This window comes from Schistocerca gregaria, chromosome 7 (assembly GCF_023897955.1).
Source record: "Schistocerca gregaria isolate iqSchGreg1 chromosome 7, iqSchGreg1.2, whole genome shotgun sequence".
Lineage (NCBI taxonomy): Eukaryota > Metazoa > Arthropoda > Insecta > Orthoptera > Acrididae > Schistocerca > Schistocerca gregaria.
Genome location: NC_064926.1, coordinates 11,966,966 through 11,981,820, shown reverse-complemented (window position 1 = coordinate 11,981,820; position 14,855 = coordinate 11,966,966).

Here is a 14,855-nt window from a genome sequence, read left to right as displayed (position 1 = left end):
CCGATGCAATTTCTTTGTTTCATTAAAACTCGGATAGTCCACAGATTACAGATTGTCTCCAGATGTGCATCGGAAACTACTACTGGTCTTCCAGGGAACGATCAAAGCCTAGAATGTTTGAGACATTACTAGCATGGAGAAAAGTGGTCATGGTGACTGTTGTATTCAATCCCGATGCAATTTCTGTGTTTCATTAGCACTCAGATAGTCCACAGATTAAAGAATGCCTCCAGATGTGCATCGGAAACAACTACTGGTCTTCCAGGGAACGATCAAAGCGATGACAGTTTGAGACAATACTCCAATGGAGAAATGTACGCATGGTGCCTGTTGTATTCAATCCCGATGAAATTTCAGTGTTTCATCAACACTTTGAAGGTCCACAGATTACAGAAAGCCTCCAGATGTACATCGGAAACTACTACCGATCATCCAGGGAACGATCGAAGCGTAGACTGTTTGAGACACTACTCCCATGGAGGAAAGTCGGCATGGTGACTGTTGTATTCACTCCCGATGCAATTACTGTGTTTCAACAACACTCTGATAGTAAACAGATTGCAGAATGCCTCCAGATGTGCATCGGAAACTACTACTGGTCTTCCTGGGAACGATCAAAGCGTACACTGTTTGAGACATTACGCCCATGGAGAAAAGTGCTCATGGTGACTGTTGTATTCAATCCCGATGCAATATCTGTCTTTCATTAGCACTCGGATAGTCCACAGATTAAAGTACGCCTCCAGATGTGCATCGGAAACTATTACTGGTCTTGAGGGAACGATCAAAGCGATGACAGTTTGAGACATTCCTAAAATGGAGAAATGTACGCATTATGCCTGTTGTATTCAATCCCGATGCTATTTCCGTATTTCATCAACACTTTGAAGGTCCACAGATTACAGAATACCTCCAGATGTGCATCGGAAACTACTACTGCTCTTCCAGGGAACGATCAAAGCGTAGCCTGTTTGAGACATTACTCCCATGGAGGAAAGTGCGCATGGTGACTGTTGTATTCAATCCCGATGCAATTTCAGTGCTTCAACAACACTCTGATAGTACCACAGATTACAGAATGCCTCCAGTTGTGCATCGGAAACTACTACTGCTCTTCCAGGGAATGATTAAAGCGTAGACTCTTTGAGACATTACTCCCATGGAGGAAAGTGCGCATGTCGACTGTTGTATTCAATCCCGATGCAATTTCTGTGTTTCAACAACATTCTGATAGTCCACAGATTACAGAATGCCTCCAGATGTGCATCGGAACTACTACTGGCCCTCCAGGGAACGATCAAAGCGTAGAATGTTTGAGACATTACTCCCATGGAGGAAAGTCCGCATGGTGACTGTTGTATTCAATCCCGATGCAATTACTATGTTTCAACAACACTCTGATAGTAAACAGATTACAGAATGCTTCCAGATGTGCATCGGAAACTACTACTGGTCATCCTGGGAGCGATCAAAGCGTAGACTGTTTGAGACATTACTTCCATGGAGGAAAGTGCGCTTGGTGACAGTTTTATTCAATCCCGATGCAATTTCTGTGTTTCATCAACACTTTGAAGCTCCACAGATTACAGAATGCCTCCAGATGTGCATCGGAAACTACTACTGGTCTTCCAGGGAACGATCAAAGCGTAGACTATTTGAGACATTACTCCTATGTAGGAAAGTGCGCATGGTGACTTTGTATTAAATCCCGATGTAATTTCTGTGTTATATCAACACTCTGATAGTCCACAGATTACAGAATGCCTCCAGATGTGCATCGGAACCTACTACTGGTCTTCCAGGGAACGATCAAAGCGTAGACTGTTTGAGACATTACTCCCATGGAGGAATGTGCGGATGATGACTGTTGTATTCAATTCCGATGCAATTTCTGTGTTTCAACAACACTCTGATAGTCCACAGATTGCAAAATGCCTCCAGATTTGCATCGAAAGCTACTACTGGTCTTCCAGGGAACGATCAAAGCGTAGACTGTTTGAGACATTACTCCCATGGAGGAAAGTCCGCATGGTGACTGTTGTATTCAGTCCCGATGCAATTTCTGTGTTTCAACAACACTCTGATAGTAAAGAGATTACAGAATGCCTCCAGATGTGCATCGGAAACTACTACTGGTCTTCCAGGGAACGATCAAAGCGTTGACTGTTTGAGACATTCCTCCCATGGAGGAAAGTGGTCATGGTGACTGTTGTATTCAATCCCGATGCAATTTCTGTGTTTCGACAACACTCTGATGTAAACAGACTACAGAATGCCACCAGATGTGCATTGGAAACTACTACTGGTCTTCCAGGGAACGATCAAAGCGTAGACTGTTTGAGACATTACTCCCATGGAGAAAAGTGGTCATGGTGACTGTTGTATTCAATCCCGATGCAATTTCTGTGTTTCATCAACACTTTGAAGGTTCACAGATTACAGAATGCCTCCAGATATGCATCAAAAACTACTACTGGTCTTCAAGGGAACGACCAAGCGTAGACTGTTTCAGACGTTTCTCCAATGGAGGAAAGTGCGGATGGTGACTGTTGTATTCAATCCCGATGCTATTTCTGTGTTTCATCAACACTCTGATAGTCCACAGATTACAGATTGTCTGCAGATGTGCATCGGAAAATACTACTGGTCTTCCAGGGAACGATCAAAGCGTAGACTGTTTGAGACATTACTCCCATGGAGAAAAGTGGTCATGGTGACTGTTGTATTCAATCCTGATGCAATTTCTGTGTTTCATTAGCACTTTGAAGGTCGTCAGATTACAGAAAGCCTCCAGATGTGCATCGGAAACTACTACTGGTCATCCAGGGAACGATCGAACCGTAGACTGTTTGAGACATTACTCCCATGGAGGAAAGTGCGCATGGTGACTGTTGTATTCAATCCCGATGCAATTTCTGTGTTTCAACAACATTCTGATAGTACACAGATTACAAAATGCCTCCAGATGTGCATCGAAAAGTACTCTGGACTTCCAGGGAGCGATCAAATCCTAAACTGTTTGAGACATTACTCCCATGGAGGAAAGTTTGCATGTTGACTGTTATATTCAATCCACAGATTACAGAATGCCTCCAGATGTGCATCTGAAACTACTACTGGTCTTCCTGGGAACGATCAAAGCGTAGACTGTTTGAGACATTACGCCCATGGAGAAAAGTGCTCATGGTGACTGTTGTATTCAATCCCGATGCAATATCTGTGTTTCATTAGCACTCGGATAGTCCACAGTTTAAAGTACGCCTCCAAACGTGCATCGGAAACTATTACTGGTCTTGAGGGAACGATCAGTGCGATGACAGTTTGAGACATTTTTCCAATGGAGAAATGTACACATGGTGCCTGTTGTATTCAATCCCGATGCTATTTCTGTGTTTCATCAACACTTTGAAGGTCTACAGATTACAGAATGCCTCCAGATGTGCATCGGAAACTACTACTGCTCTTCCAGGGAACGATCAAAGCGTAGACTCTTTGAGACATTACTCCCATGGAGGGAAGTGCTCATGTCGACCGTTGTATTCAATCCCGATGCAATTTCTGTGTTTCAACAACATTCTGATAGTCCACAGATTACAGAATGCCTCCAGATGTGCATCGGAAAGTACTACTGGTCTTCCAGGGAGCGATGAAATTCTAAACTGTTTGAGACATTACTCCCATGGAGGAAACTGCGCATGGTGACTGTTGTATTCAATCCTCAGATTACAGAATGCCTCCAGATGTGCATCGGAAACTACTTCTGGTCATCCAGGGAACGATCAAATCGTAGACTGTTTGAGACACTACTCCCATGGATGAAAGTGCGCATGGTGACTGTTGTATTCAATGCCGATGCGATTTCAGTGTTTCCACAACACTCTGATAGTCCACAGATTACAGAATGCCTCCAGATGTGCATAGGAAACTACTACTGGCCTTCCAGGGAACGATCAAAGCGTAGAATGTTTGAGACATTACTCCCATGGAGGAAAGTCCGCATGGTGACTGTTGTATTCGATCCCGATGCAATTACTGTGTTTCAACAACACTCTGATAGTAAACAGATTACAGAATGCCTCCAGATGTGCATTGGAAACTACTACTGGTCTTCCTGGGAGCGATCAAAGCGTAGACTGTTTGAGACATTACTTCCATGGAGGAAAGTGCGCATGGTGACAGTTTTATTCAATCCCAATGCAATTTCTGTGTTCATCAACACTCTGATAGACCACAGATTACAGAATGCCTAAAGATGTGCATCGGAAACTACTACTGGTCTTCCAGCGAGCGATCAAATCCTAAACTGTTTGAGACATTACGCCCATGGAGAAAAGTGCTCATGGTGACTGTTGTATTCAATCCCGATGCAATATCTGTGTTTCATTAGCACTCGGATAGACCACAGATTAAAGTAAGCCTCCAAATGTGCATCGGAAACTATTACTGGTCTTGAGGGAACGATCAGTGCGATGACAGTTTGAGACATTTTTCCAATGGAGAAATGTACACATGGTGCCTGTTGTATTCAATCCCGATGCTATTTCTGTGTTTCATCAACACTTTGAAGGTCCACAGATTACAGAATGCCTCCAGATGTGCATCGGAAACTACTACTGCTCTTCCAGGGAACGATCAAAGCGTAGCCTGTTTGAGACATTACTCCCATGGAGGAATGTGCGCATGTCGACTGTTGTATTCAATGCCGATGCAATTTCTGTGTTTCATCAACACTTTGAAGGTCCACAGATTACAGAATGCCTCCAGATGTTCATCGGAAACTACTACTGGTCTTTCAGGGAACGATCAAAGCGTAGACTGTTTGAGACATTACTCCCATTTAGGAAAATGCGGATGGTGACTGTTGTATTCAATCCCGATGCAATTTCTGTGTTTCAACAACACTCCGATAGTACCACAGATTACAGAATGCCTCCAGATGTGCATCGGAAACTACTACTGGTCTTCCAGGGAACGATCAAAGCGTAGACTCTTTGAGACATTACTGCCATGGAGGAAACTCCGAATGGTGAGTGTTGTATTCAATCCCGAAGCAATTTCTGTGTTTCAACAACATTCTGATAGTAAACAGATTACAGAATGCCTCCAGATGTGCATCGGAAACAACTAATGGTCTTCCAGGGAACGATCAAAGCGTAGACTGTTTGAGACATTACTCCCATGGAGAAATGTGGTCATGGTGACTGTTGTATTCAATCCCGATGCAATTTCTGTGTTTCATCAACACTTTGAAGGTCCACAAATTACAGAATGCCTCCAGATGTGCATCGGAAACTACTACTGGTCTTCCAGGGAACGACCAAGCGTAGACTGTTTCAGACGTTTCTCCCATGGAGGAAAGTGCAGATGGTGACTGTTGTATTCAATCCCGATGCAATTTCTGTGTTTCATTAGCACTCAGATAGTCCACAGATTAAAGAATGCCTCCAGATGTGCATCGGAAACTACTACTGGTCTTCCAGGGAGCGATCAAATCCTAAACTGTTTGAGACATTACTCCCATGGAGGAAAGGGCGCATGGTGACTGTTGTATTCAATCCACAGATTACAGAATGCCTCCAGATGTGCATCGGAAACTACTACTGGTCATCCAGGGAACGATCAAAGCGTAGACTGTTTGAGATTTAACTCCCATGGATGAAAGTGCGCATGGTGACTGTTGTATTAAATCCCGATGCAATTTCAGTGTTTCTACAACACTCTGATAGTCCACAGATTACAGAATGCCTCCAGATGTGCATAGGAAACTACTACTGGTCTTAGAGGGAACGATCAAAGCGTAGACTGTTTGAGACATTACCCCCCTTGGAGGAAAGTCCGCATGGTGACTGTTGTATTCAATCCCGATGCAATTACTGTGGTTCAACAACACTCTGATGGTAAACAGATTACAGAATGCCTCCAGATGTGCATCGGAAACTACTACTGGTATTCCAGGAAACGATCAAAGCGTAGACTGTTTCAGACTTTACTCCCATGGAGGAAAGTGGTCATGGTGACTGTTGTATTCAATCCCGACGCTTTTTCTGTGTTTCATTAGCACTCGCATAGTCCACAGATTACAGAATGCCTCCAGATGTGCATCGGAAACTACTACTGGTCTTGAGGGAACGATCAAAGCGATGACAGTTTGAGACATTACTCCAATGGAGAAATGTACGCATGGTGCCTGTTGTATTCAATCCCAATGCAATTTCTGTGTTTCATCCACACTTTGAAAGTCCACAGATTACAGAATGCCTCCAGATGTGCATCGGAAACTACTACTGGTCTTCCAGGGAGCGATCAAAGCGTCGACTGTTTGAGACATTACTCCCATGGAGGAAAGTGCAGATGGTGACTGTTGTATTTAATCCCGATGCAATTTCAGTGTTTCATTAGCACTCGGATAGTCCACAGATTACAGAATGACTCCAGATGTGCATCGGAAACTACTACTGGTCTTGAGGGAACGATCAAAGCGATGATAGTTTGAGACATTACTCCAATGGAGAAATGTACGCATGGTGCCTGTTGTATTCAATCCCAATGCAATTTCTGTGTTTCATCAACACTTTGAAGGTCCACAGATTACAGAATGCCTCCAGATGTTCATCGGAAACTACTACTGGTCTTCCAGGGAACGATCAAAGCGCATACTGTTTGAGACATTACTCCCATGGAGGAAAGTCCGCATGGTGACTGTTCTATTCAATCCCGATGCAATTTCTGTGTTTCTTCAACACTCTGATTTTCCACAGATTACACAATGCCTCCAGATGTGCATCAGAAACTACTTCTGGTCTTCCAGGGAGCGATCAAAGCGTCGACTGTTTGAGACATTACTCCCATGGAGGAAAGTGCGCATGGTGACTGTTGTATTCAATCCAGATGCAATTTCTGTGTTCCTCAACACTCTGACAGCCCATAGATTACAGAATGCCTCCAGATGTGCATCGGAAACTACTACTGGTCTTCCAGGGAATGATCAAAGCGTAAACTGTTTGACACATTTCTCCCGTGGAAGAAAGTGCGCTTGGTGACTGTTGTATTCAATCCCGATGTAATTTCTGTGTTTCATCAACACTCTGTTTGTCCACAGATTACAGAATGCTTCAAGATGTGCATCGAAAAATACTACTGGTCTTCCTGGGAACGATCAAAGCGTAGACTCTTTGACACATTACTCCTGTGTAGGAAAGTGAGCAGGGTGACTTTGTATTCAATCCCGATGTAATGTCTGTGTTATATCAACACTCTGATAATCCACAGATTTCAGAATGAATCCAGATATGCATCGGAATCTACTACTGGTCTTCCAGGGAACGATCAAAGCGTAGACTGTTTGAGACATTACTCCCATGGAGGAAAGTGCGGATGGTGACTGTTGTATTCAATCCCGATGCAATTTCTGTGTTTCCACAACACTCAGATAGTCCACAGATTACAGAATGCCTCCAGATGTGCATCGGAAACTACTACTTGTCTTGAGGTAACGATCAAAGCGATGACAGTTTGAGACATTACTCCAATGGAGAAATGTACGCATGGTGACTGTTGTATTCAATACCAATACAATTTCTGTGTTTCATCAAAACTTTGAAGGTCCACAGATTACAGAATGCCTCCAGATGTTCATCGGAAACTACTACTGGTCTTCCAGGGAACGATCAAAGCATAGACTGTTTGAGACATTACTCCAATGGAAGAAAATGCGCATGGTGACTGTTGTATTCAATCCAGATGCAATTTCAGTGTTTCAACAACACTCTGATAGTCTACAGATTACAGAATACCTCCAGATGTGCATCGGAAACTACTACTGGTCTTCCAGGGAACGATCAAAGCGTAGACTCTTTGAGACATTACTCCCTTGGAGGAAAGTCCGCATGGAGACTGTTGTATTCAATCCCGATGCAATTTCTGTGTTTCAGCAACACTCTGATAGTAAACAGATTACAGAATGCCTCCAGATGTGCAACGGAAACTACTACTGGTCTTAAGGGAACGATCAAAGCGTAGGATGTTTGAGACATTACTCCCATGGAGGAAAGTGATCATGGTGACTGTTGTATTCAATCCCGATGCAATTTCTGTGTTTCATTAGCACTCGGATAGTCCACAGAATACAGAATGCCTCCAGATGTGCATCGGAAACTGCTACTGGTCTTATAGGGAACGATCAAAGCGTAGACTGTTTCAGACATTACTCCCATGGAGGAAAGTGCACATGGTGACTGTTGTATTAAATCCCGATGCAATTTCAGTGTTTTAACAACACTCTGATAATCCACAGATTACAGAATGGCTCCAGATGTGCATCGGAAACTACTACTGGACTTCCAGGGAAGGTCGAAGCGTAGACTGTGTGAGACATTACTCCCATTGATGGAAGAGCGCATGGTGACTGTTGTATTCAATCCCGATGCAATTTCAGTGTTTCAACAACATTCTGATAGTACACAGATTACAGAATGCCTCCACATGTGCATCGGAAACTACTACTGGTCTTCCAGGGAACGATCAAAACGTAGACTGTTTGAGACATTACTCCCATGGAGGAAAGTCCGCATGGTGACTGTTGTATTCAATCCCGATGCCATTTCTGTGTTTCAACAACAGTCTGATAGTCCACAGATTGCAGAATGCCTCCAGATGTGCATCGGAAACTGCTACTGGTCTTCCAGGGAACGATCAAAGCGTAGACTGTTTGAGACATTACTCCCATGGAGGAAAGTCCGCATGGTGACTGTTGTATTCAATCCCGCTGCAATTTATGTGTTTCAACAACACTCTGATAGTCCACAGATTGCAGAATGCCTCCAGATGTGTATCGGAAACTACTACTGGTCTTCCAAGGAGCGATCAAAGCGTCGACTGTTTAAGACATTACTCCCATAGAGCAAAGTTGTCATGGTGACTGTTGTATTCAATCCCGATGCAATTTCTGTGTTTCATTAGAACTCGGATAGTCCACAGATTACAGAATGCCTCCAGATGTGCATCGGAAACTACTACTGGTCATCCAGGGGAAGATCAAAGCGTATACTGTTTGAGACATTACTCCCATGGAGGAAAGTCCGCATGGTGACTGTTGTATTCAATCCCGATGCAATTTTGTGTTTCAACAACACTCTGATAGTAAACAGATTACATAATGCCTCCAGATGTGCATCGGAAACTACTACTGGTCTTCCAGGGAACGATCAAAGCCTAAACAGTTTGAGACATTACTCCCATGGAGGAAAGTGCGCATGGTGACTGTTGTATTCAATCCAGATGCAATTTCTGTGTTCATCAACACTCTGACAGTCCACAGATTACAGAATGCCTCCAGATGTGCATCGTAAAATACTACTGGTCTTCCAGGGAACGATCAAAGCGTAGACTGTTTGAGACACTACTCCCATGGAGGAAAGTCCGCATGGTGACTGTTGTATTCAATCCCGATGCAATTTCTGTGTTTCAGCAACAGTCTGATAGGAAACAGATTACAGAATGCCTCCAGATGTGCATCGGAAACTACAACTGGTCTTGATCGAACGATCAAAGCGTAGAATGTTTCAGACATTACTCCCATGGAGGAAAGTGGTCATGGTGACTGTTGTATTCAATCCCGATCCAATTTCTGTGTTTCATTAGCACTCGGATAGTCCACAGATTACAGAATGCCTCCAGATGTGCATCGGAAACTACTAATGGTCTTGAGGGAACGATCAAAGCGATGACAGTTTGAGACATTACTCCAATGGAGAAATGTACGCATGGTGCATGTTGCATTAAATCCCGATGCAATTTCAGTGTTTTAACGACACTCTGATAGTCCACAGATTACAGAATGCCTCCAGATGTGCATCGGAAACTACTACTGGTCTTCCAGGGAACGATCAAAGCGTAGACTGTTTGAGACATTACTCCCCTGGAGGAAAGTGCGCATGGTGACCGTTGTATTCAATCCCGATGCATTTTCTGTGTTCATCAACACTCTGATAGACCACAGATTACAGAATGCCTCCAGATGTGCATCGGAAACTGCTACTGGACTTCCAGGGAGCGATCAAAGCCTAAACTGTTTGAGACATTACTCCAATGGAGAAAAGTGCGCATGGTGACTATTGTATTCAATCCCGATGCAATTTATGTGTTTCAACAACACTCTGATAGTAAACAGATTACAGAATGCCTCCAGATGTGCATTAAAAACTACTACTGGTCTTGAGGGAACGATCAAAGCGTAGACTGTTTCAGACATTACTCCCATGGAGGGAAGTGGTCAAGGTGACTGTTGTATTAAAACATGATGCAATTTCAGTGTTTCAACAACACTCTGATAGGCCACAGATTACAGAATGCCTCCAGATGTTCATCGGAAACTACTACTGGTCTTCCAGGGAACGATCAAAGCATAGACTGTTTGAGACATTACTCCAATGGAAGAAAATGCGCATGGTTACTGTTGTATTCAATCCCGATGCAATTTCAGTGTTTCAACAACACTCTGATAGTCCACAGATTACAGAATACCTCCAGATGTGCATCGGAAACTACTACTGGTCTTCCAGGGATCGATTAAAGCGTAGACTCTTTGAGACATTACTCCCTTGGAGGAAAGTCCGCATGGTGACTGTTGTATTCAATCCCGATGCAATTTCTGTGTTTCATCAACACTCTGATAGTAAACAGATTACAGAATGCCTCCAGATGTGCAACGGAAACTACTACTGGTCTTAAGGGAACGATCAAAGCGTAGGATGTTTGAGACATTACTCCCATGGAGGAAAGTGGTCATGGTGACTGTTGTATTCAATCCCGATGCAATTTCTGTGTTTCATTAGCACTCGGATAGTCCACAGATTACAGAATGCCTCCAGATGTGCATCGGAAACTGCTACTGGTCTTATAGGGAACGATCAAAGCGTAGACTGTTTGAGACATTACTCCCATTGAGGAAAGTGCGGATGGTGACCGTTGTATTCAATCCCGATGCAATTTCTGTGTTTCAACAACACTCTCATAGTCCACAGATTACAGAATGCCTCCAGATGTGCATCGGAAACTACTACTGGTCTTCCAGGGAACGATCAAAGCGTGGACTGTTTGAGACATTACTCCCATGGAGGGAAGTAAGCATGGTGCCAGTTCTGAAAAATCCCGTTGCAATTTCGGTGTTTCAGCAACACTCTGATAGTAAACAGATTGCAGAATGCCTCCAGATGTGCAACGGAAACTACTATTGGTCTTAAGGGAACGATCAAAGCGTAGGATAATTGACACATTACTCCCATGGAGGAAAATGGTCATGGTGACTGTTGTATTCAATCCCGATCCAATTTCTGTGTTTCATTAGCACTCGGATCGTCCACAGATTGCAGAATGCCTCCAGATGTGCATCGGAAACTACTAATGGTCTTGAATGAACGATCAAAGCGATGACAGTTTGAGACATTACTCCAATGGAGAAATGTACTCATGGATCCTGTTGTATTCAATCCCGATGCAATTTCTGTGTTTCCTCAACACTTTGAAGGTCCACAGATTACAGAATGCCTCCAGATGTGCATCGGAAACTACTACTGGTCTTCCAGGGAACGATCAAAGCATAGACTGTATCAGACATTACTCCCATGGAGGAAAGTGCACATGGTGACTGTTGTATTAAATCCCGATGCAATTTCAGTGTTTTAACAACACTCTGATAGTCCACACATTACAGAATGCCTCCAGATGTGCATCGGAAACTACTACTGGTCTTCCAGGGAACGATCAAAGCGTAGACTGTTTGAGACATTACTCCCCTGGAGGAAAGTGCGCATGGTGACAGTTGTATTCAATCCCGATGCATTTTCTGTGTTCATCAGCACTCTGATAGACCACAGATTACAGAATGCCTCCAGATGTGCATCGGAAACTACTACTGGACTTCCAGGGAGCGATCAAAGCCTAAACTGTTTGAGACATTACTCCTATGGAGGAAAGTGCGCATGGTGACTGTTGTATTCAATCCCGATGCAATTTCTGTGTTTCATCAACACTCTGATAGTCCACAGATTACAGAATGCCTCCAGATGTGCATCGGAAACTACTACTGGACTTCCAGGGAAGGATCGAAACGTAGACTGTGTGAGACATTACTCCCATTGATGAAAGTGCGCATGGTGACTGTTGTATTCAATCCCGATGCAATTTCAGTGTTTCAACAACATTCTGATAGTCCACAGATTACAGAATGCCTCCAGATGTGCATCGGAAACTACTACTGATCTTCCAGGGAACGATCAAAGCCTAGACTGTTTGAGACATTACTCCCATGGAGGAAAGTGCGCATGGTGACTGTTGTATTCAATCCCGCTGCAATTTATGTGTTTCAACAACACTCTGATAGTCCACAGATCGCAGAATGCCTCCAGATGTGCATCGGAAACTAGTACATGTCTTCCAGGGAATGATCAAAGCGTAAACTTTTTGAGACATTACTCCCATGGAGGGAAGTCCGCATGGTGACTGTTGTATTCAATCCCGATGCAATTTCTGTTTTTTGACAACAGTCTGATAGTAAACAGATTACAGAATGCCTCCAGATGTTCATCAGAAACTACTACTGGTCTTGAGGGAACGATAAAAGCGTAGACTGTTTCAGACATTACACCCATGGGGGAAAGTGGTCATGGTGACTGTTGTATTAAATCCCGATGCAATTTCAGTGTTTCAACAACACTCTGATAGTCCACAGATTACTGAATGCCTCCAGATGTGCATCGAAAACTACTACTTTTCTTGAGGGAACGATTAAAGCGATGACAGTTTGAGACATTACTCCAATGGAGAAATGTACGCATGGTGCCTGTTGTATTCAATCCCGATGCAATTTCTGTGTTCCATCAACACTTTGAAGGTCCACAGATTACAGAATGCCTCCAGATGTTCATCGGAAACTACTACTGGTCTTCCAGGGAACGATCAAAGCGTAGACTGTTTGAGACACTACTCCCATGGAGGAAAGTGCGCATGCACACTGTTGTATTCAATCCCGATGCAATTTCAATGTTTCAACAAGACTCTGATAGTCCACAGATTACAGAATGCCTCCAGATGTGCATCGGAAATTACTACTGGTCTTACCAGGGAACGATCAAAGCGTAGACTCTTTGAGACATTACTCCCATGGAGGAAAGTCCGCATGGTGACTGTTGTATTCAATCCCGATGCAATTTCTGCGTTTCAACAACAGTGTGATAGGAAACAGATTACAGAATGCCTCCAGATGTGCATCGGAAACTACTACTGGTCTTGAGCGAACGATCAAAGCGAAGGATGTTTGAGACATTACTCCCATGGAGGAAAGTGGTCATGGTGACTGTTGTATTCAATCCCGATCCAATTTCTGTGTTTCATTAGCACTCGGTAAATCCACAGATTACAGAATGCCTCCAGATGTGCATCGGAAACTACTAATGGTCTTGAGGGAACGATCAAAGCGATGACAGTTTGAGACATTACTCCAATGGGGAAATGTACGCATGGTGCCTTTTGTATTCAATCCCGATGCAATTTCTGTGTTTCCTCAACACTTTGAAGGTCCATAGATTACAGAATGCCTCCAGATGTGCATCGGAAACTACTACTGGTCTTCCAGGGGCGATCAAAGCGTCGACTGTTTGAGACATTACTCCAATGGGCAAAGGTACGCATGGTGCCTGTTGTATTCAATCCCGATGCAATTTCTGTGTTTCCTCAACACTTTGAAGGTCCACAGATTACAGAATGCCTCCAGATGTGCATCGGAAACTACTACTGGTCTTCCAGGGAACGATCAAAGCGTAGACTGTTTGAGACATTACTCCCATGGAGGAAAGTCCGCATGGTGACTGTTGTATTCAATCCCGATGCAATTTCTGTGTTTCAACAACACTCTGTTAGTAAACAGATTACAGAATGCCTCCAGATGTGCATCAGAAACTACTACTGGTCTTGAGGGAACGATCAAAGCGTAGACTGTTTCAGACATTACTCCCATGGAGGGAAGTGGTCAAGGTGACTGTTGTATTAAATCCCGATGCAATTTCAGTGTTTCAACAACACTCTGATAGTCCACAGATTACTGAATGCCTCCAGATGTGCATCGGAAACTACTACTGGTCTTGAGGGAACGATTAAAGCGATAACAGTTTGAGACATTACTCCAATGGAAAAATGTACGCATGGTGCCAGTTGTATTCAATCCCGTTGCAATTTCTGTGTTCCATTAACACTTTGAAGGTCCACAGATTACAGAATGTCTCCAGATGTTCATCGGAACCTACTACTGGTCTTACAGGGAACGATCAAAGCGTAGACTGTTTGAGACATTACTCCCATGGAGGAAAGTGCGCAGGGTGACTGTTGTATTAAATCCCGATGCAATTTCAGTGTTTCAACAACACTCTGATAGTTCACAGATTACAGAATGCCTCCAGATGTGCATCGGAAAATACTACTGGTCTTCCAGGGAACGATCAAAGCGTAGACTGTTTGAGACATTACTCCCATGGAGGAAAGTCCGCATGGTGACTGTTGTATTCAATCCCGATGCAATTTCTGTGTTTCAACAACACTCTGATAGGAAACGGATTACAGAATGCCTCCAGATGTGCATCGGAAACTACTACTGGTCTTGATCGAACGATCAAAGCGTAGGATGTTTGAGACATTACTCCCATGGAGGAAAGTGGTCATGGTGACTGTTGTATTCAATCCCGATCCAATTTCTGTGTTTCATTAGCACTCGGATAGTCCACAGATTACAGAATGCCTCCAGATGTGCATCAGAAACTACTACTGGACTTCCAGGGAACGATCAAAGCGTAGACGGTTTGAGACAT